Raw genomic sequence first — 24,613 nt, forward strand, 5'->3', positions numbered from 1 at the left:
GGCGTAAACAGAATGAGAACATGTATAAATCATGCCTTATTACCACTGTGCAGGCTGGTGGTGGTGGTGTAATGGTGTGGGGGATGTTTTCTGGGCACACTTTAGGCCCCTCAGTGCCAATTGGCCATCGTTTAAATGCCACGCGCTACCTGAGTATTGTTTCTGACCATGTCCATCCCTTCATGACCACCATGTACCTATTATCTGATGGCTACTTCCAGCAGGATAATGCACCATGTCACAAAGCTTGAATAATTTCAAATTGGTTTCTTGAACATGACAATGAGTTCACTGTACTAAAATGGCCCTCACAGTCACCAGGTCTCAACCCAATAGAGCATCTTTGGGATGTGGTGAAACGGGAGCTTCGTGCCCTGGATGTGCATCCCTCAAATCTCCATCAACTGCAAGATGCTATCCTATCAATATGGGCCAAAATTTCAAAAGAATGCTATCAGCACCTTGTTGAATCAATGCCACGTAGAATTAAGGCAGTTCTGAAGGCAAAAGGGGGTCCAACACCGTATTAGTAAAGTGTTCCTAATAATTCTTTAGGTGAGTGTATATAGCTATGGGTAAACGCATGGTTGACTGTGTTAACCACTTCAGCCCCGCTAGCTAAAACCCCCTTAATGACCAGGCCACTTTTTACACTTCTGCACTACACTACTTTCACCGTTTATTGCTCGGTCATGCAACTTACCACCCAAATGAATTTTACCTCCTTTTCTTCTCACTAATAGAGCTTTCATTTGGTGGTATTTCATTGCTGCTGACATTTTTACTTGTTAAATTAATCGAAATTTAACGATTTTTTTCATCCATATATAAATTTTTCGCTATATTTATTGTTCTACATGTCTTTGATAAAAAAAAATGGTTTGGGTAAAAGTTATAGCGTTTACAAACTATGGTACAAAAATGTGAATTTCCGCTTTTTGAAGCAGCTCTGACTTTCTGAGCACCTGTCATGTTTCCTGAGGTTCTACAATGCCCAGACAGTAGAAAACCCCCACAAATTACTCCATTTCGGAAAGTAGACACCCTAAGGTATTCGCTGATGGGCATAGTGAGTTCATAGAACTTTTTATTTTTTGTCACAAGTTAGCGGAAAATGATGATTTTTATTTTTATTTTGTTTTTTCTTACAAAGTCTCATATTCCACTAACTTGCGACAAAAAAAAATTCTAGGAACTCGCCATGCCCCTCACGGAATACCTTGGGGTGTCTTCTTTCCAAAATGGGGTCACTTGTGGGGTAGTTATACTGCCCTGGCAATTTAGGGGCCCAAATGTGTGAGAAGTACTTTGCAATCAAAATGTGTAAAAAATGGCCGGTGAAATCCGAAAGGTGCACTTTGGAATATGTGCCCCTTTGCCCACCTTGGCTGCAAAAAAGTGTCACACATCTGGTATCGCCGTACTCGGGAGAAGTTGGGCAATGTGTTTTGGGGTGTCATTTTACATATACCCATGCTGGGTGAGAGAAATATCTTGGCAAAAGACAACTTTTCCAATTTTTTTATACAAAGTTGGCATTTGACCAAGATATTTTTCTCACCCAGCATGGGTATATGTAAAATGACACCCCAAAACAACTTCTCCTGAGTACGGCGATACCAGATGTGTCACACTTTTTTGCAGCCTAGATGCGCAAAGGTGCCCAAATTCCTTTTAGGAGGGCATTTTTAGACATTTGGATCCCAGACTTCTTCTCACGCTTTCGGGCCCCTAAAAAGCCAGGGCAGTATAAATACCCCACATGTGACCCCACTTTGGAAAGAAGACACCCCAAGGTATTCAATGAGGGGCCTGGCGAGTTCATAGAATTTTTTTTTTTTTTGGCATGTTAGCGGAAATTGATTTTTTTTTTTGTTTTTTTCTCACAAAGTCTCCCTTTCCGCTAACTTAGGACAAAAATTTTAATCTTTCATGGACTCAATATGCCCCTCACGGAATACCTTGGGGTGTCTTCTTTCCGAAATGGGGTCACATGTAGGGTATTTATACTGCCCTGGCTTTTTATGGGCCCTAAAGCGTGAGAAGAAGTCTGGAATATAAATGTCTAAAAAATTTTACGCATTTGGAATCCGTGAGGGGTATGGTGAGTTCATGTGAGATTTTATTTTTTGACACAAGTTAGTGGAATATGAGACTTTGTAAGAAAAAACAAACAAAAAAAAATATATATATTTCCGCTAACTTGGGCCAAAAAAATGTCTGAATGGAGCCTTACAGGGGGTGATCAATGACAGGGGGGTGATCAATGACAGGGGGTGATCAGGGAATCTATATGGGTGATCACCCCCCTGTCATTGATCACCCCCTGTAAGGCTCCATTCAGACGTCCCAATGTGTTTTGCGGATTCGATCCATGTATCCGTGGATCCGTAAAAATCATACGGAAGTCTGAATGGAGCCTTACAGGGGGGTGATCAATGACAGGGGGGTGATCAATGACAGGGGGGTGATCAATGACAGGGGGGTAATCAGAGAGTCTGTATGGGGTGATCAGGGGTGATCAGTGGTTCATAAAGGGTTAATAAGTGACGGGGGGGGGTGTAGTGTAGTGTAGTGTTTGGTGCTACTTTACAGAGCTGCCTGTGTCCTCTGGTGGTCGATCCAAACAAAAGGGACCACCAGAGGACCAGGTAGCAGGTATATTAGACGCTGTTATCAAAACAGCGTCTAATATACCTGTTAGGGGTTAAAAAAAAAATCACATCTCCAGCCTGCCAGCGAGCGATCGCCGCTGGCAGGCTGGAGATCCACTCGCTTACCTTCCGTTTCTGTGAGCGCGCGCGCCTGTGTGCGCGCGTTCACAGGAAATCTCGGCTCTCGCAGGAGGACGCGTATATGCGTCCACCCAGAAGAGCAGGGCCGCCGGCAGGACGCAATCCTGCGTACGGCGGTCCTGAGGTAGTTAAAAAAAGTCTGTTTAAAAACACACTGCACACTGCAGATTTATACTGTATTTTTTGCCCTATAAGATGCACCTGCCCATAAGGCGCACCTAGGTTTTAGAGGAGGAAAATAAGAAAAAAATATTTTTCATTAGACCTCAGCTCAGACACCAATGTTCATCAGACCTCAGAACAGACCCCCAATGTTAATAAATCCCCCAATGAGACTTCAGATCTGACCTTCATGTAAATTACCCCCAATCAGACCTCAGATCAGACCTCAATAAGTCCCCCAAGCAGACCTCAGATCAGACCTCCATGTGAATGACCCCCATGCTCAGATCAGATTAAAAAAAATATATATCAACTTACCTCTTCACATCCAGCAGTCTTCTTGTTCTTTCTGCCACATGCTGCTCTGTGACCTGACACACACTGTGTGAGGTCACAGCGCAAAGATGTCATCACGCTGTGCACAACCGCACAGCGAGAGGCCAAGGGCCAGGAAGCAGTGAGTACAGAGCCAGTGAAGCACTGCATTCACCCCTTCCCGGTCCTCCTGTATTATGAGCATTACCATAATATAAGCGCTCATTAGTATTCGCTCCATATGATGCACTGACATTCCCCCCTCCCACTTTGAGGGAAAAAAGTGCATCTTGAAGGGCAAAAAATATAGTAATTGTCCCATACTCATGTCTAGAGATGAGCAAATCAAAGCTGATGAAGAGGAATTCATTTCGAATTTCAGGAAAACTTTGATTCGCAATGAATGTGAATTTCCTCGCGCTTCATGGTAACGAACCACATTTTGCTAATATGGCAGCTACACGTGTGATGACTGAGGACATGGGGCAAGGAGCTCTGGGAAGGCGGGATCACCCAGATTGACATGCCTGCATGCAGCCAATCAGCAGCCAGCCTGCCCTATGATGTCACAGCCCTATAAATATGACTGCCATCTTAGAGTCAGACATTTTCCAGTGATCAGAGTGCAGGGACAGACATGTGAAGGCGCTAGAGACAGCAATTGGAAAAATGATTGTGGAAAAAAAGACAGAAAAAACGATTTATAAGTGCAGGGAAAGGATAGGGCGGAATAATTTCACAGCATCTTAGTGCAGGGAGAGACGTCAGAAGGCACTAGTGACATTGATAGGAAAGTGATTTATAAGTGCAGGGAAAGGATAGAGAGGAATCATTTCACAGCATCTTAGTGCATGGAGAGATGTCAGAAGGCACTAGGGACATTGATAGGAAATTGATTTACAAGTGCAGGGAAAGGATAGAGAGGAATCATTTCACAGCATCTTAGTGCAGGGAGAGACGTCAGAAGGCGCTAGTGACATTGATTGGGCTGCAAGTGCTATGTTGAAAAGCCTTTACTGGCTTATATCTTAGTATCTTTAGTATCTTATATCAGTACTACAAGAAAAATATTTTCTTAATTCACTTCTGCAGTTATTTCTGGTGAAAGCGTACAGGGGTGTATTTCCATAAAAAAAGAAAAATATATATGCACTGCACTGTTGCAGTTATTTCAGGTGAAAGCATATAGGGGTGTACTACAGTAAAAAATTGAAAATATATACGCACTGCACTCGGGGTAAAGGGTATAGGGGCGTAGTACTGTAAAAAAAGAAAAATATATATGCACTGCACAGTTGCAGTTATTTCTGGTGAAAGCGTCTAGGGTCGTATTTTATATTAAAAAAAGAAAAACATATACGCACTGCACTGTTGAAGTTATTTCAGGTGAAAGCGTATAGGGGCAAATTACAGTAAAAAAACTGAAAATAAATATGCACTGCACTGTTACAGTTATTACTGGTGAAAGCGTATAGGGAGCGTATTACTGTAAAAAGAGAAAAAGATATACATACTGCACTGTTGCAGTTATTTCTGGTGAAAGTATCTAGGGGCGTATTTCATTAAAAAAAGAAAAATATACAGTGGATATAAAAAGTCTACATACCCCTGTTAAAATGTCAGGTTTCTGTGCTGTAAAAAAATGAGACAAAGATAAATAATTTTAGAACTTTTGCCACCTTTAATGTGACCTATAAACTGAACTTTGGGGCTGCTTTGGGGCTGTTTTTCTTCAGCTGTAACTAGGGCCTTAGTTAACCCCTTAGGGACACAGCCTTATTTCACCTTAAGGACCAGGCCATTTTTTTAAAATCTGACCAGTGTCACTTTAAGTGCTGATAACTTTAAAACGCTTTGACTTATCCAGGCCATTCTGAGATTGTTTTTTCGTCACATATTGTACTTCATGACACTGGTAAAATGAAGTAAAAAAAATATTTTTTTTTTTTGCACAAAAATTACCTAATTTACCAAAAATTTAGAAAAATTTGCAGATTTCTAAGTTTCAGTTTCTCTACTTCTGTAATACATAGTAATACCCCCCAAAATTGTGATGACTTTACATTCCCCATATGTCTACTTCATGTTTGAATTATTTTGGGAATTATATTTTATTTTTTGGGGATGTTACAATGCTTAGAAGTTTAGAAGCAAATCTTGAAATTTTTCAGAAATTAACAAAAACTCTATTTTTAGGGACCAGTTCAGGTCTGAAGTCACTTTGCGAGGCTTACATAATAGAAATCACCCAAAAACTACCCCATCTAAGAAACTACACCACTCAAGGTATTCAAAACAGATTTTACATACGTCGTTAACCCTTTAGGTGCTGCACGAGAGTTATTGCCAAATGGGGATGAAATTTGAGAATTTAATTCTTTGCCTAATTTTCCATTTTAACCCATTTTTTCCACTAACAAAGCAAGGGTTAACAGCCAAACAAGACTGTATCTTTATTGCCCTGGCTCTGCCGTTTACAGAAACACCCAATATGTGGCCATAAACTACTGTACGGCCACACAGCGGGGCGTAGAGTGAAAGGTGCGCCATTTGGTTTTTGGAGGGCTGATTTTTATGGACTGGTTTATTTACACCATGTCCCATTTGAAGCCCCCTGATGCACCCCTAGAGCAGAAACTCCCTAAAAGTGACCCCATCTAAGAAACTACACCCCTCAAGGTATTCAAAACTGATTTTACATACGTCATTAACTCTTTAGGTGTTGCACAAGAGTTATTGGCAAATGGGGATGTCCTTTGAGAATTTCATTTTTTTGCCTAATTTTCCATTTTAACCCATTTTTTCCACTAACAAAGCAAGGGTTAACAGCCAAACAAGACTGTATCTTTATTGCTCTGACTCTGCCATTTACAGAAACACCCAATACGTGGCCGTAAACTACTGTATGGCCACACAGCGGGGCGTAGAGTGAAAGGTGCGCTGTTTGGTTTTTGGAGGGCTGATTTTTATGGACCGGTTTATTTACACCGTGTCCTGTTTCAACCCCCCTGATGCACCCCTGGAGTAGAAACTCCCTAAAAGTGACCCCATTTTGGAAACTTTTTTTAGGGTAAATATGATTTTTGGTTGCTCCATATTACATTTTTGTGAGGCAAGGTTACCAAAAATTGAAATTCTGAAATTACATCCCCATTTGCCATTAACTGTTGAGGAACACCTAAAGGGTTAATAAAGTTTGAATAATCAGTTTTGAATACCTTGAGGGGTGTAGTTTCTTAGATGAGATCACTTTTAGGGAGTTTTTACTCTAGCGGGGCATCAGGGGGGCTTCAAAAGGGACATGGTGTCAATAAAAAAGGCCATCAAAATCGGCCTTCCAGAAACCATGTCGGTCCTTTCCTTTTGCGGCCTCCCTTTTTACTGATACAGCAGTTTACAACCACAAATGTGGTGTTTCTGTAAACTGCAGTATCAGGGTAATAAATGTTAACTTTTGTTTGGTTGTTAACCCTTGTTTTGTTACCGGAAAAAATGGTTTTTGAATATAGTATCATTTTTGATGCAAACATTTTTTTTGGGTGTCTCTAAAGTCTAAGTGTAATTTGTTATTTTTTTTTGCATCCGATTATCTTATGTGGGGGCTCATTTTTTGAGGGATGAGACAACGGTTTTATTGGCACTATTTTGGGGGCTATATGACTTTTTTATCGCTTGCTATTAAACTTTTTGTTATGTAAGGTGACAAACAAAATTATTTTTTTGCACCTATTTTTATTTATTTTTTTGACCATGGGGTATTTTTATAGAGGAGATTCTTACGGACGTGGCGATACCTAATAAGTCTACTTTTTTTACAATTATTTAGGTTTTTGACTATATTATCCTTTTTGAAACCCAAAATTTTTTGGGGTATCTCTAAAGTCTAAGTGTCATTTTTTTTAAATCTGATTATCTTATGTGGGGGCTCATTTTTGGCGGGATGAGACAACGGTTTTATTGGCACTATTTTGGGAGCTATATGACTTTTTGATCACTTGCTATTAAACTTTTTATTATGTAAGGTGACAAAAAAAAACTTTTTTTGCACCTTTATTTTTTTATCTGGGGGGTTAGGTCATGGGGTATTTTTATAGAGGAGATTATATCCGACGTGGAGAAACCTAATATGTCTACTTTTAATAAATTATTTTAGTTTTTTTGTTTTTTTTTTATCCGATGTCAGTGCTAAATTGGGATACAAATTTAGTACTCCATGGAAGTGTGATACTCCCTGAAGCAACCGTCAACGCAGAGGCCCGGATGATCGGGGCAAGTGTCACACAGAGTGGTGGTGTCCTTCCATATCCCCCTCTTGTGACACACTATGTATCTTTTTGGGGTTCGTCCCTTCTTTCCAGTATAGGGGACCACACCTGGAAAGTGTTGGCCAGGGACGATCCGGGCGCCTCCAGTTCCCGAGGTACTCTGGCCTGCTCTTTCCCGGTCTGAAAAGATCAGGTCCTTGAGGACTGCCTCATAGAATTGGAGGAATGTCCCTGTGCTGCCAGTGCTTCGGGATAGTACAAAAGAGTTGTACAGACGTGGACAAAATTGTTGGTACCCTTTGGTCAATGAAAGAAAAAGTCACAATGGTCACAGAAATAACTTTAATCTGACAAAAGTAATAATAAATTAAAATTCTATAAATGTTAACCAATGAAAGTCAGACATTGTTTTTCAACCATGCTTCAACAGAATTATGTAAAAAAATAAACTCATGAAACAGGCATGGACAAAAATGATGGTACCCCTAGAAAACACAGAACATAATGTGACCAAAGGGACATGTTAATTCAAGGTGTGTCCACTAATTAGCATCACAGGTGTCTACAACCTTGTAATCAGCCATTGGGCCTATATATATGGCTCCAGGTAATCACTGTGTTGTTTGGTGATATGGTGTGTACCACACTCGACATGGACCAGAGGAAGCAAAGGAAAGAGCTGTCTCAAGAGATCAGAAAGAAAATTATAGACAAGCATGTTAAAGGTAAAGGCTATAAGACCATCTCCAAGCAACTAGATGTTCCTGTGAGTACAGTTGCACATATTATTCATAAGTTTAAGATCCATGGGACTGTAGCCAACCTCCCTGGACGTGGCCGCAGGAGGAAAATTGATGACAAATCTAAGAGACGGATAATCCGAATGGTAACAAAAGAGCCTAGAAAGACTTCTAAAGAGATTCAAGGTGAACTTCATGCTCAAGGAACATCAGTGTCAGATCGCACCATCCGTCGTTGTTTGAGCCAAAGTGGACTACATGGGAGACGACCAAGGAGGACACCATTGTTGAAAACGAATCATAAAAAAGCAAGACTGGAATATGCCAAACTACATGTTGACAAGCCACAAAGCTTCTGGGAGAATGTCCTGTGGACAGATGAGACAAAAATCGAAGTTTTTGCCAAGGCACATCAGCTGTATGTTCACAGACGAAAAAATGAAGCATATCAAGAAAAGAACACTGTCCCTACTGTGAAACATGGAGGAGGCTCTGTTATGTTCTGGGGCTGCTTTGCTGCGTCTGGCACAGGGTGTCTTGAATCTGTGCAGGGTACAATGAAATCTCAAGACTATCAAGGAATTCTAGAGAGAAATGTACTAGCCAGTGTCAGAAAGCTTGGTCTCAGTCGCAGGTCATGGGTCTTGCAACAGGACAATGACCCAAAACACACCGCTAAAAACACCCAAGAATGGCTAAGAGGAAAAAATTGGACTATTCTAAAGTGGCCTTCTATGAGCCCTGACCTCAATCCTATTGAGCATCTTTGGAAGGAGCTGAAACATGCAGTCTGGAAAAGGCACCCTTCAAACCGGACACAACTGGAGCAGTTTGCTCATGAGGAGTGGGCCAAAATACCTGCTGAGAGGTGCAGATGTCTCATTGACAGTTACAGGAAGCGTTTGATTGCAGTGATTGCCTCAAAAGGTTGCGCAACAAAATATTAAGTTAGGGGTACCATCATTTTTGTCCATGCCTGTTTCATGAGTTTATTTTTTTACATAATTCTGTTGAAGCATGGTTGAAAAACAATGTCTGACTTTCATTGGTTAACATTTATAGAATTTTAATTTATTATTACTTTTGTCAGATTAAAGTTATTTCTGTGACCATTGTGACTTTTTCTTTCATTGACCAAAGGGTACCAACAATTTTGTCCACGTCTGTACATGGCAACCTGTACCAAGTAGACCGCAACTTTTTTGTACCATGCCCGGGTTTTGCGCATGGCATTATATGGCTTGAGGACTTGATCAGAGAGATCAACTCCTCCCATATACCGATTGTAGTCGGCGATACAATCGGGCTTGAGGACCGTTGCCGCGGTACCTCGCACAGAGACGAGGGTGGTGCTGTTACCATGGATTGTGGACAGCATAAGGACATCCCTCTTGTCCTCATACCTGACCAGCAACAGGTTTCCACTGGTAAGTGCACGGGTCTCACCCCTGGGGATAGGTACCTGGAGGGGGTGGGCAGGGAGGCCACGTTGATTTTTCTGCACGGTCCCACAAGCGAACGTGGATCTGGCGGCAAGGGACCTGAACAAGGGAATGCTGGTATAAAAGTTATCCACGTACAAGTGGTAACCGTTATCCAGCAGTGGGTACATAAGGTCCCACACGAGTTTCCCGCTAACACCCAGAGTGGGGGGACATTCTGGGGGTTGAATACGGCAATCTCGCCCCTAGTACACACAAAATTTGTAAGTGTACCCTGAAGTACTCTCACAAATTTTGTATAGCTTCACGCCATACCTCACCCGCTTTGTGGGAATATATTGGCGGAAACTGAGTCTCCCCTTGAACGCAACGAGAGACTCATTAACCGCGACCTCTCTTCCAGGTACGTTGGCCTCCATGAATTTGGCCCCAAAGTGATCGATAACCGGCCGTATCTTATACAGACGGTCATAGGCAGGATCACCTCGGGGGGGGGGGGGGGGTTTAGGAGATGCTGCATTATTGGAATAATGCAGATATTTCCGGATGGCCTCAAACCGGGCAAGTGGCAGGGGGGGGGGGGTCTGGGGTCTGAAAGATGGAACAAAGAAAGTTTAGGGTAAAAGTTATTATATTTTTTTTTTTCCTAACTAACTTTTCCCTTCTTTCCCTGCCTAATGGTGCCTCTCCCTCACTGACCCTAACCTATCTGGGTGGCGATGGGACCAGGAGGGTGATGGATGGCTATTAGGGGGACGGTGCTGCCGGGTGCTCATGCAGAACGAGGAGGGGAGAGAGGAGCGCAGGAAGTTTGAATCTCGCGCCTCTCTCCCTTGCACCAATCAGCACCCTGGACAGCGGCATTCAGCACTAGGGCCAGCACCGCCTCTCCAAATCTTCGTACTGCGATTGGTGGAGTATAATGACGCCAAACAGTCGCAGTCTTTTTCCGGTTCATCGGGTCACCGGAGACCCGAATGGACCGGAAATGCAGAAAACCGCAGGTCTGAATTGACCTGCGGTTTTCTGTGATCGCCGATACGGGGGGGTCAAATGACCCTCCCCTGCGTTGTTACGGGATGCCGGCTGAATGATTTCAGCCGGCATCCCGTTCCGATTAACCCCTGCGGCGCCGGAATTGCGAATTAAAGCCATGATGTACCCGCTCGCTCCTCAATGCGCCTGCGCCGGGTGTAGATGTGACGTCATCAGTGCAGGTGCATTGAGGATGGAGCGGCCGAGCGAGTGGCCGCCTCTCAGTGCGCCTGCGCAGATTGAAGAGAGGTACGGCTGCGGCGCAGGCGCCAGATATTGAATCAAAACAGGCAGGGCCAGCAGAGAAAGATCCCGTCCGCTGGCCCTGTCAATCAACAAGCAGAGGGGGCGTCATTACCATCGGAGGATGCGGCTGCTACCAGCAAGTAGCTGCCCTACTTGCTGGTAGCAAGGTAATTTACATATTTCAAAAATCGATTTTTAACAAATTCTACTGAACGAAAATCATTAATTAGCTTATGTATGATGAGATCGCAGTGTAGGGATTATTAGTAAAGAAAAAAAAAAACTGTTTAATGGGGTGACAGAAGCCCTTTAAGGATTCGGGATCCATGCCGTACCGGTACGTCATGGGTCCCTAAGGGGTTAATAGATTTCAGTTTGTTTTTCAATTGAGTTGTACAGTTTATAGGTCACATTAAAGGTGGAAAAAGTTCTGAAATGATTTATCTTTGTCTCATTTTTTTACATCACAGAAACCTGACATTTTAACAGGGGTGTGTAGACTTTTTATATCCACTGTATATGCACTGCACTGTTGCAGTTATTTCAGGTGATAGCGTATAGGGGTGTATTACTGTAAAAAATGAAAAATATATACACACTGCACTGTTGCAGTTATTTCAGGTGAAAGCATATAGCAGTGTTTTTCAGTCCAACCAGAAAAATATATTCTGCAGTTAATTGTGGTGAAAGTGTGTAGTGGCCTATTTCAGTAAAAAAAAAGAATAATATATTTGTCGTTTTTAGGGTTGTTTCAATTTCTGTTTAATTTGTTTAGTTCAGCTAAGTATGTCAGGCAGAGAAGTGCCAGGCTATGCACAGAGGAGTGGCAGAAGCCTAAATGTTTCTGGCGCAAGCAGAGGTCGCAGCAGAGTAAATGGGCGTGGCAGCAGGAGTCACTGCGAGAGGCCTGAGCTCCCAATGTCATCTAGCGGTTGTGTCTTGACCTGCAACCCTGCGGTTCTTGATTGGTTAACTCGGTCATCCAAGTCATCCCAAGTGACATCAGACAACCCCAGCCATCAGTCGGTGGGTTCGTCAGACACAACCCTTAGTTGTCAGCAGCTACTAGCGACCCAAGATCTGGAGGAGACATCCGCCGCTTCCTCCGCTAAGTGGGCAAGTAGTGATAAGGAGAGTGGCGTGGGAGGTGGTGTTGCGAGCGGTCAGGCTCCTGACCCAGAGACCGTTGAGGAGGACATCAGTGACATGCAGACACTACTCGAGGATGATGAAGCCGATCGCACTTGTGAGCCGGGTGCAGAAGGGGCTTTATAATCATCAGGAGAAGAGGGTGGCAGCTAGCCCCTGAGCCAGCTGAGGAGCCAGCAAGTCGATAGGGTAGCTGGGAGTCAGCAGGATGGCAGCAGTGGAAGTTCGGGAGCCAAACGTGCCAGGGGTAAACCACCTGCTTTGCAGCAGCCTACCTGCCCGGGAAGTAGTGGTGCAGGGGTACATGGAGGCAGTGGCGGTAGCAGTCATTCAGTGCGGACTTTTGGTGGGAAAATCAGGTACTCGGCAGTGTGGCAGTATTTTGTGAAGCAACCGGAGGAGGTCAACATGGCCATATGTAGCATATGTGGGCAGAAGGTGAAGCGTGGCCAGGGTGGCAATGTTGGCACCACAGCCCTGCGTCAACATATGCAGTGTCACCATAAACTGGCCTGGGAGAACCATGGCTCCGAAGTGGCGGTCCAGCCTGCTGCAGCAATCACTGCATCACCCAGTGGCACGCAACCGGTTTCAGCCAGTCAAGGCTCCTTAACCTCGGCCGAAGGGAGCTGCCTGTCATTCCCTTCTTATACTGGTCCAGATGCCCCTGCTCCTACTCCTTGTCAGTCATTCCGTCAGCAATTCTTTATTGAATAGATTTCCAAGAGGCGCAGAAGCTGAATGTGCTCCTAAGTTGCTGGTGCTGCAGTCCCTCCCTTTCCAAGTGGTGGACTCTGCACCTTTCAGAGAACTGATGGCTTGTGCTGAACCGAGGTGGAGAGTCCCAAGTCTTCATTTCTTTGCGAAAAAAGGCAGTACCATCCCTGCACAAATATGTAGAACAGAAGGAGGACCAGTCCTTGAGCCTGTCGGTGTCTGCCAAAGTGCTCGGCAGTGCCGACATGTGGAGCTTTAACTACGGTCAGGGCCAGTATATGCCCTTCACGGCCCACTAGGTGAATGTAGTTCCTCTACAGCCACACCAGCAACTTGGCTAGGTTATGCCGCTTCCGCCTCCACATTGTCACGCCGTTGTTGCTGCGACAATGTCCGCCTGTGCCTCCTCATCCTCCAACATGTCCTCAGCCTCCACTGCAGGGACAAGTCACAGTGCTCCTGCAGCATACCACATGTGCAGGGCACGGCGGTGTCTCGCAGTTCTGCACCTCGTTTCCCTGTGCGAACGGAGTCACACAAGGGAGGAAATGCTCTGTGTGATTCATCAAGAAATTGAATCCTGGCTTTCTCCACGACAACTCAAAATCAGAACCATGGTGACTGACAACGGGAAGAACATAGTGTTGGCGCTGAGTCAAGGAAGGCTGAGCCATGCGCCCTGCATGGCACACATGTTCAATCTGGTTGTCAAACGGTTCCTGAAGTCTTCCACCCATCTGCAAGACATCCTAAAAATGGCCAGGAAACTTGCACTTCAACCACTTTAACAACTTGCATGCACTTCAGCCACTTGTACACTGCAAAGCACACCCTCCTTGAGCTGCAGCGGCAGAACGGCATCCCCCAACATAGGCTGATATGCGACGTTTCCACTCGTTGGAATTGCACCCTCCATATGTTGGACCGACTATACGAACAGAGAAAGGCCATCAGCGATTTCTTGATGATGCAAGCGGATAGGAGTACTCCCCTGTGTAACTTCGATGTCAGCCAGTGGCAGCTCATGCGTGACACCTGCCATTTGCTTAGACCCTTTGTGGAATCCACGCTATTTGTCAGTCGCCAGGATTACGGGCTGAATGATGTCATTCCACTGCATCATGTCCTGGAACAAATGCTAGTAATAATAGCTGGTCAGGGGACAGGAGACGTGGCGCCTAGATCTCACGGCCAATATGAGCCCTGTGGGGGCTGAACTGGAAGAGGAAGAGGAGGGGGAGGAGGACATTGGAGCACAGGCAATGTGAAGAGAACTGTGTGGTTTTTCTACTCAGCGGACAGGACAGGAGGAGCAGGAGCATCCATAGGAACTTCAGGGCGATGAGGAAGACGAGACAAAGGATCCAGACACACCGTGGCAGTATGCAGTGGAGATGGAGGTAGGGAGTCCCTCTGAGTCACTTGCAAAAATGGCGAGATGCATGCTCACTTGCTTGTTTAGTGACAGCCGAATTATCACCATTCGGCAGAGGTATGACTTCTGGCTCTCCACCTTGTTGGACCCTTGCTACAGGTCCAGAATGGGGGCCTTTTTTACACTCACCGATAGGGAGGACAAACTGACCTACTACAGAGACATCCTATGTAGTCAGTTGGCTGCTGCCTATCTCCGCCATCGTCCATCCTCTCGCAGGTCTGATCGAGGGGGGGGGGGGGGGGCTTCTGTACTCACATTCCACTGCCGTGGCTGCTGGGGATGGGTTTGGTGGCAGGAGCAGCACCAGGTCTATCAGCAGCAGCCTGAGTCAACAGTCGCTGATGAGTAGCTTTTTTCTCCCACATAGTGAAGAAACTATTCACCAGCAGCAGCGGCAGGTAGACCTGAAGCAGGACCTGAACCAGCAGGTGGTGGCATACTTGGACAGCACCCTGCCACCCCACATTGAAGATCTGCTGGACTAGCTAAATTGGATCTGTGGCTGCAACTAGCAGAGTTTGCCCTTGAAAATATGTCCTGCCCGGCCAGTAGTGTGGCATCATAGCTGATGTTTAGTGCGGTGGGGGAAATAGTTACCCTAAGGAGAACTCGCCTGTCCACCCAAAATGTGGAGAGAACTGACCTTTGTCAAGATGAATCAGGCGTGGATCAGCCAGGATTTCCAACCACCAATTCCTGATGCATCAGACTATATCATCCATGGTGCCACACCAACACTTTGATTAAAGGGACCGGTTTCTTCTGACTACCTACCTTCGCTACTACTCTGTTGCTGCCAGCCGCCTGATGTCACACATTTTATGCCAAGTGCTCCTTTTAGCCACCTTCATTAGTGGGTACGGGTATTGCCACCCACCGCTCCACTCTGTTAATGGTTAACTTTGTGGTCTCCTGATGCTGCTGCTGCTACTGCCATATCCACACTATGTCACCTTGACACTCTGTGGTATCCATCTGCTGCTACTTCTGCTGCCATATCCACATTATGTCACCTTGCTACTCTGTGGTCTGATGATGCTGCTGCCATCTCAAAACTATGTCTCCTTGCCACTCTGTGGTCTCCTGATGCTGCTGCTGCTACTTCCATTTCCACATTATGTCATCATGCCACTGAGTTGTATCCTCCTGCTGCTACTGCTGCTGACATATCCACATGATGTTACATTGCCACTCTATGGTATCCTCCTGTTGCTACTGCTGCTGTCATTTCCACACTATGTCACCTTGCCACTCTGTGGTCTCTTGATGTTGCTGCTGCTACTGCAATCTCCACACTATGTCACCTTGCCACTGAGTATGGTATCCTCCTCTTGCTACTGCTGCTGACATATCCACATTATGTCACATTGCCACTCTGTGATAGCCTCCTGTTTCTACTGCTGCTGCCATATCCACATTTTGTCACCTTGCCAATCTGTGGTATCCTCCTGCTGCTACTGCTGCTGACATATCCACATTATGTCACCTTGCCACTCTATGGTATCCTCCTGCTGCTGCTGCCATATCCAAATTATGCCACCTTGCCACTATGTGGTCTGATGATGCTGCTGCCATATCCACATTATGTCACCTTGTCACTCTGTGCTCTGATGATGCTGCTGCCAAATCCACATTATGTCACCTTGGCACTCTGTGGTATCCTCCTGCTGCTACTGCTGCTGCCATATTCACATTATGTCACCTTGCCACTCTGTGGTATCCTCCTGCTGCTACTGCTGCTGCCATATCCACATTACGTCACCTTGCCACTCTGTGGTCTTATGATGGTGCTGCCATATCCACATTATGTCACCTTGCCACTCTCTGGTCTGATGATGCTGCTGACATATCCACATTATGTCACCTTTTCACTCTGGGGTATCCTCTTGCTGCTACTGCTGCTGCCATATCCATATTATATCACCTTTCCACTCTATAGTATCCTCCTGCTGCTACTGCTGTTGCCATATCCACATTGTCACCTTTCCTCCTGCTGGTACTGCTGCTGCCATATCCACATTATGTCACCTTTCCACTCTGTGGTATCCTCCTGCTGCTACTGCTGCTGACATAGCCACATTATGTCACCTTGCCACTCTGTGGTATCCTCCTGCTGCTGCCAAATCCAAATTATGTCATCTTGCACTCTGTGGTCTGATGATGCTGCTGCCATATCCACATTATGTCACCTTGCCACTCTGTGGTATCCTCCTGCTGCTACTGCTGCTGACATATCCACATTATGTCACCTTTCCACTCTGTGGTATCCTCCTGCTGCTACTGCTGCTGACATATCCACATTATGTCACCTTGCCACTCTGTGGTATCCTCCTGCTGTTGCCAGATCCACATTATGTCATCTTGCCACTCTGTGATCTGATGATGCTGCTGCCATATCCACATTATGTCACCTTGCCACTCTGTGGTATCCTCATGCTGCTACTGCCATATCCACATTATGTCACCTTGTCACTCTGTGGCCTGATGTTGCTGCTGTTATATTCACATTATGTAACCTTGCCACTCTGTGTTATCCTCCTGCTGCTACTGCTGCTGCCATATCCACATTATGTCACCTTGCCACTCTGTGGTATCCTCCTGCTGCTACTGCTGCTGACATATCCACATTATGTCACCTTGCCACTCTGTGGTATCCTCCTGCTGCTGCCAGTTCCAAATTATGTCATATTGACACTCTGTGGTCTGATGATGCTGCTGCCATATCCACATTATGTCACCTTGCCACTCTGTGGTGTCCTCCTGCTGCTACTGCTGCTGACATATCCACATTATGTCACCTTGCTACTCTGTGGTATCCTCCTGCTGCTGCCGCCAGATCCAAATGATGTCATCTTGCCACTCTGTGGTCTGATGATGCTGCTGCCATATCCACATTATGTCACCTTGCCACTCTGTGGTCTGATGATGCTGCTGACATATCCACATTATGTCACATTGCCACTCTTTGGTATCCTCCTGCTGCTACTGCTGCTGCCATATCCATATTATGTCACCTTGCCACTCTGTGGTATCCACCTGCTTCTACTGCTGCTGCCATATCTACATTTTGTCACCTTGCCACTCTGTGGTCTGATGCTGCTGCTGCCATACTCACATTATGTCACCTTGCCACTCTTTGGTATCCTCCTGCTGCTTTCATACCCACATTATGTCATCTTATCACTCTTTGGTATCCTCCTGCTGCTACTGCTGCTGCCATACCCATATTATGTCACCTTGCCACTCTGTGGTCTGATGATGCTGCTGCCATCTCCACACTATGTCACCTTGCCACTCTGTGATCTCCTGATGCTGCTGCTACTGCTATCTCCACACTATGTCACCTTGCCACTCTGTGATATCTTGCTGCGGATGCTGCCATCTCCACACTATGTCACCTTGCCACTCTGTGGTATCCTCCTCATGCTACTGCTGTTGCCGCCACCTCCACAATTTGTCATTGGGCCACTCTGTGGTCTCCTCATGCTGCTTCCACCTCACCACTATGTCATAGTTCCACTCTGTGGACTTCTCATGTTGTTCCCACCCTCCCCACTTCATCACTGGTCCACTATTTTGGCTTTTGGCCTAACTGACATCATCATTTACTTGACCTTTCTTCTGATCTGTCAGAAGAAAGGAAAATGAGACGCACAATGGATCCCGACTGTGTAGCAGCTGTAAGGCTTGTATGGTCCCATCAGAATTGGCTTATGATTTGGTAGCCAAAAGCAGGAGTAGGTAGAAAACACAGAAGACATGCAAATATTCCATTCATCTCTGTTTTAAATCCACTCCAGTTTTGTTGGCATTAGCAATACTGATGGATTATTGAGCAAATGCTGACCGAGTGAAGGCGGATGCTCCACACACAGGATCCGTTTTTTGTGGGTTATTGTTCTGACAGATCATCGGAAAGGCAATTTAATCAGTGACGTCAACACCAACTTACTGCTGACACCCTTTCCGCTTTGTCAGGGAGGCTCTACTTGTATAAGTGTTTAATAGAGCAGGTTCTGTAGACATCTAGGTGGAATCAGCTGACCAGTGTAAAAGAAGTGCGCTTCTTCTTGACGCTAACATTAAGGCTGAGTTGATACTTCAGTTATTTGGTAATTTTTGGTCCTGTGACTGCCGAAATAAGTAAAGTATGCAGTGATTCTAGGAGCGGCACCTGTCATCTGCATGTCATAAGGACAGTATTATTTCACTACCAAAGCAGACTACCTATGCATATAACTGCAAGGCAATAGACATTTTTTTTTGTGTCCAGTTTGCAAAACTGAACAAACCTGATCAGGCATCAATGTAATCAATGGTGCCTCACCCCTTTCTTTTGTTACTGAAAAAAACATCCCAGGCCTGTTTCATACTTGCGTTGCAGTATGCATCCATTCCGTTAGGATCCAGTTGTGTGAAATCAAAACGGAACAAACCAGTTTACACATATGAAATAAGGCAGCGGGAGTGGAAGCAATGCTTTGCCCTATTTCTGTTGGCGATCGAATAAAACCATTGAGACAGATGTGAAGACAAGAATTGGATAGGTGCCATGTGTGGAAAGCAGACCTTCACAAACATGGAGTTCTCAACAGGACCTAACCTTATTGCTGTTGTGCTGTGTCACCACTGCCATGCAAAACATTAACCCAGTGGGCCATGAAAGAAAAGTACTGTCCCCAGCCATAACAGCTGCTCCAGGAGTCCATGGTGGCAATTTTCCACAATTCCTAGGTGTAGCCCACAGGGGCATAGCTAAGGGCCCTTGGGCCCTGGTGCAAGAGTTCTGCTTGGGCTCCTGCTTTCCCCTGATGCTTTGTGACCAGGGGCAGGGAAGCACATTGAGTTTGTGCTGCCAGAGGCAAAATTTGAAACGTCCACCCCCACCACTCTTGACCTAACCCCTTTCCTCCAGACAGAGGTATAACTTGGCCAGCATGCACTTTCTATAATACTGGTGTCTTCTTATACACCACAAGGGTCTTTGGGCCCTTCAAGCTCCTGGGCCCAGTAGTGACTGCTACCTTTGCATCCCCTATAGCTATGCCCCTGCCACCAAGTGAGAGTACACGGTGGCCTGGATGTTTTTTTTTTTTTAAATAATGGAAGACAAGTGTATCCATTTTCTTCTGAAGAAGGAGTCTCTAAAATGTCCTATGTGTTGAAACCAATAAAGTCCATTCTTTTACTTCTGGGTGAGCACTGGTGTCCATGCATTCTACTGGTGTGCCCCACATTTTCTACACCATATACGCACTATTCTTTGACGTCCGGGCCAAGACCCTGTGACAATTACTGGACAACTGCTTCTGTTTGATTCAGCCACTCACAGATGTTCATACTGCTATAAGGGTTGTGTCTTTTCACAATCACAGAAGGTGAGAACAACCTCTACCTCCTGTTTTAACTGACTTTGGCTTCTGGTCCAGAGTATACTACCCTATAGAGCACCCGGTCCTCTTTTTGATCTTTTTTGAATACCACATAATGGAAAACCCCAAAAATTCTCAACTGGACAAAGAAGAGCATATTTTGGCATATGCAAGCACACTGGAGAGAATGGATTTTTTGGAAGACAAGACAATTTTTTATCAACTTTGGGGAAGACAAGAAACTCATAGACAATTTTTGGCTATATCCACACATGACTGTGTGAACTTTTTTGCATTTTTCATTCACATGTGGCAGAAAAAAATCGGCACCTAAACCTGGCCTATGATGCAGATTTTTATAGTGGATTCAATGCATCTAGTAAAATCTTTGTGTAATCTGCAGCATTTCAGCAACAAGATCACTGCAAAAAATGCACCACAAGGTGTATGTTTTTTTCTGCTGAAGATTGTAAGCAGAAACACTGCATTTTTTGCTGCAAAAAATCTGCAGCTTATCAGTCACAAGTGAACCTGGAGCTCAAGCACAATTTTCATTAATTTGTTGAGGACAAGAAAGAGACTTTTAAACTACTGGTGAAGACCTGGAACTCAAAGACAATTATAATTTTTTGGAGGAAAAGACAATTTTAAACGATTGCTTAGAAAAAAAATAAAAAATCACAATGTACTTGATGGCACAGGTTTCTGATAAATGGATTTTCTAACATGATGATGATCATATGTTGGGAGAGCCATAGTACCTATATTTCCATGCCTAGCTTCCAGAGAACTTAGGGTGATGATCTAGCAATGATTTGGCATGCAGGTATATGGATGTTTTGGAAGACAAGACAAATTTTAATATTTTGAAGTAATAAACTTCTCAACTGGACAAAGTTCAGTACAACATGTGACAGGTCAGGCACATGACAGATACATAGATTTTCTGGAAGACAATTTTTATTACATTTTCAGAAAGAAATTTGCACTTATGTGCATTAAAAAGGGTCTTTTAAAGTTATATTTGTGCAGTGCAGCAGTCTATATATGATCAGCTCCAGTCTTAGCTGCAGACACTATTCTGTCCCTAATGATAAAATTTGACTCATCCTATCAAATTATTGGCTGAGCTCTAAACGGTTTTTCAGAGTTACCATACAGCCTGATAGACCAGCCAACATACTCCCTCCTGATTGTCTGTTAGGCTTACTGCAAAGCATTGTGGGAAAGCCCACCAGCCACAGGCATGTGATCCTCCATCTTTATCCTCTCTGCCCTGTTTCACTCACTAGTGTACTAAATCTTTAATGTAAAATGGCAGGCACTTTTTTTGTGCAATTTGTCTGAAGTGAATCACCAAGACTTTTTATTCTCTTGGGAGAACTGTTTGTTAAATTTGTGATGAATCTTATTAATTGAGACTCGGTTCATTCATCTCTAATTTTGGGCAGAACAAGCTTTTTATCCCAAAAAAGTGAAGACAAACACTTCAAAATAATTATCTGTAGCTTATTTTATATAAATACACAGATTAATCTCACCCCAGTGAGCTCCATAAACCATTGTAAATGATAAACTTCTGGCTGCCTGCGGCCACCACTAGGTGGGGCTCAGAACATATGGATTTATATAGCTAGAATATAACTTAATAGGAGCTGTATGAATCTCTGTGCAGTGTTCTCTCCCTAGTGGAAGCTGCAGGAAGTTTTTTGATTATGTTGAGAAGTAGTGAAAGCATCTTCCAGCCAGGATGTCCGCGGATGACTCCCTTTAGAGCAGCTCTTCTGGTGCGTGTCACTACCGAAGGGGAAGGTTGGATAACTTCATTTTTGGCCGGCCTTTCTCTTCCTCCCTCTCTTGTACCTGCCTCATATCAGGCTCCGGTGGAGCGGAGCGATGCGTCTCCCCCCCACCCATTTAGGTCACAGTCCACAATCTACTGTAGTGCCCGGTCTCCCTCCCCGCTCACTTGCCACTCTCCCCCTTACGTTTGGTGGTGGTAGGGAGCGATGCGCGTGGCCCTCTCTTGTGGCTCAGCCCCTTCCTCCTCCTGCCACCCAGGCTTCCCTGCAGCTGTCGCATGCATGGGAACCAGCAATGGGCGGTAACATGGGCGCCCAGGCTAGTTCTTTATCGGCTGCTGAGCACTCCACCACCAACATTTCCCCCCACCTCTAATGATCCCCCAGCATTTCTACCACCAGAGTCTATAACTGGGGTAGATACCATAGTGCCCCTTGCAGCAGGGGTAACCTGCGTCCCCCCACAGGAGGCCCCTGCAGTTCCCGGCCCCCCTCCTCCCCACAGCTGCTGTCCCTTGAAGCCGTCAACATAGTTCGCCTGTCACGGCGTGGTGTGGGAGGGGAACTCCACACCAAACACAAGAGAGTGGGAGAAGGTACCAGGCCCGCAAACTAAGTAAAGGGAAAAAGTCACCACCTAATAAAATCCCAACCTGATCCCTGACTGCTAACAGAATGAACTGGCCCCGATGGTAGGACTGTTCATCTGCAGGAACCTAAGCCTGGCTCACCCTAGAAGGCACTGAAGATAGTGATAGGGCCACAGACGACCTGTTCCTTCCCAGCTGAAGGATCATAAGTCTGCCTCAGGTCTGGTACCAAGAGACAGGGAAATAAACACAATACAAAAGTAAAGACACTTAACTCCGGGTAAATGGAAAGCAGGAACTCAGTTGAGATCCAGACACCAAACGATCCACAACCAGTATGAGCTATCAACTGCAAGTACTAAGCAGGGAGTAGTAATGGTCACATGATCCACACCTGAAAAGGAGGTGTGGACATACCAGCATAACAGTGAAACCAAAAGAAGCTGTCAGATCACTCATGTGCAGCAAGTTTTTCAGATCTTCTACCACCTGTCACAGATGTGACATCGACTTCCTCATTATCGGTGGAGTGCAGGAGTAGGACGCGTCATGGTTCTCGAAGGCGCCAGTCCCGTCGCCATTCAAGGGATTCCGGGAGAAGACGGCGCTCCAGATCCTCAAGATGACGCTCACCGTCATCTTCGGATGTTTCATCGGGCGAATCTGGGGAGTCTGATTCGGTGTCACAAGCAAGACGTAATAGGTGGGAGCCTGTCCGTTCTTCCAGGGCCTCCAATGTGGTTTTTCCTCCGGCCTGCCAGTCGCCGGTTTCAGCTGTGATCACATCTGCCCCTTCTCCAGTACCTCCAGGACCTGCTTTGTCTGGTGAGTGCCCAATATACGGGGGCGTGGGGGGAGGGTGGCCAGGGTTCTGAACAGTGATTGTCAGTTCCCAGTGTTCGCCAGCGAACACATGTGGGCTGCCATCTTTAGTAAGGTAGACTCACCTGTCCAGCGATGCACAGGTAAGCCCTTACCTGTGCCTGTGTCGGGAGGCAGTCTGAAATCAAATGCAGCCACCGGGAGCAGGCAGTTCCAAGAACAGCCGCCGGGGGCCTTCATATCATATCTCGGAACTGCCTGCTCCTGGTGACTGCATTTGATTTCAGACCGGCTCCCGGCACATGCAGAGGTAAGGCCTTACCTGTGCATCGCCGGACGTGTGAGTCTATGTTACTAAAGATGGCAGCCCGCATGTGTTCGCTGGCAAACACTGTGAACTGACCATCACTGGTTCTGAAGTCGTTACGGCTCTTAAGGCCGTCTTAGATAAATTGCAGTCTGCTGATCCTCAACCGCCCTCCTCTGCCCCTTTACAAAAACGCCCTCCAGTTGTAGGCGGATTGCACAAGGACTCTTTCTTCTGTAGTGTCAGCCCGCTTGGGGCTCATTTGGTAGAAGAGGTAAAAGAAAAACATGTGCCAATCTTTACGTTGATACCGCCCTTAGTGACGGTAGACCAACACATGGTTGACAAGGATCAACGAACGCAAGAAAAAACATACGAACGTTGTCCCCAGGTCGCTAGGACCATGAATAATTGACTCCAAGCTTTTGCAGTATTAGCTTTTGCAGTATTAGGTTTGCTGTTCGTAGCTTTTTATTTATCAGGACACCACGGAGGACCACATGTCAGTACCTACAAGGCTCAAGGGGGCTCCGCGTGGTGGAGGTATGATGAGGAGTTCCGCCGCCGGCTCTTACTCCAACTTGGTATAGGATGGGGGGTTAAGGCCACTGATGTCTGGCTCCGCCTTATGCTATCCCAAAGGCCTCCCTTTCCTGGGTCGGCCACTGGTTCAGGATTCGTTTCAGCGCCGGGATCGGTGACCATCCACTGCCCTGGTGCCTGTTGGCTGTTCAACGAGGGTCACTGCTGGTTCGCAGGCCTTTGCAAGTACAAGCATGAGTGCTCCTCTTGCGGAGACTCCCACACTACCGTTCGTTGAACCCGCATTCAGCCAAATCCCAGAAGCCCTCTGCGACCTGTGACCCAAAGGGCCCCAGTGATCGTCACTGAGATGTCCCATTGGCTAGACCTCTACCCCAATAAATCAGATGCTGTCCAGATCAGCTACGGTTTCACATTCAGGTTTTTCATACCTTTTTGTTTTGAGCAGGCATCCTGTTTTTTCACATAACCTTAAGGGGTTGATGGTTGGCCCTCGGCCTACCAGCAGTCCTGGCCATTCATAAAAGCCAAAGTTTTTTCTGTTTAGTACGCAAGCGCAGACACCACAGCTGCACTGCAGCGGTGGCTGTAACACCTTGAAACGAGCAGGGTAAAAAGAGAAAGAAAATTCAATATAGCCAGGAGACATTATTGAAAATGAAAGTATGTTAGTAAGTTACTTACAGTATATTAACATTTTACACAATATAAAAGCCATGAGGTGAGGCGAGACAGCCTCTTTAAGAGGTTAACTCATGGTACACAAGGCTTTTACACAAATTTGGCCTTAGATTAAATTTTCCATTAAATATAATTCAGACATGATTGAAAGTTAACTAGAGAAGTTTACCTTTGAGACTAAGGCAACGAGGT

At 45.5% G+C, this 24,613-nt stretch overlaps 1 protein-coding gene across 6 annotated transcripts in view; it reads right to left on the reverse strand.

Moving 5' to 3' along the window:
* The window catches only part of LOC122943227 (dimethylaniline monooxygenase [N-oxide-forming] 2-like), a 108,623-nt gene that overhangs the window by 35,869 nt on the left and 48,141 nt on the right, over positions 1–24,613 (reverse strand). The gene's annotated exons all lie outside the window — the stretch shown is intronic.

The sequence above is a fragment of the Bufo gargarizans genome, chromosome 7 (assembly GCF_014858855.1).
Source record: "Bufo gargarizans isolate SCDJY-AF-19 chromosome 7, ASM1485885v1, whole genome shotgun sequence".
Taxonomy (NCBI): domain Eukaryota; kingdom Metazoa; phylum Chordata; class Amphibia; order Anura; family Bufonidae; genus Bufo; species Bufo gargarizans.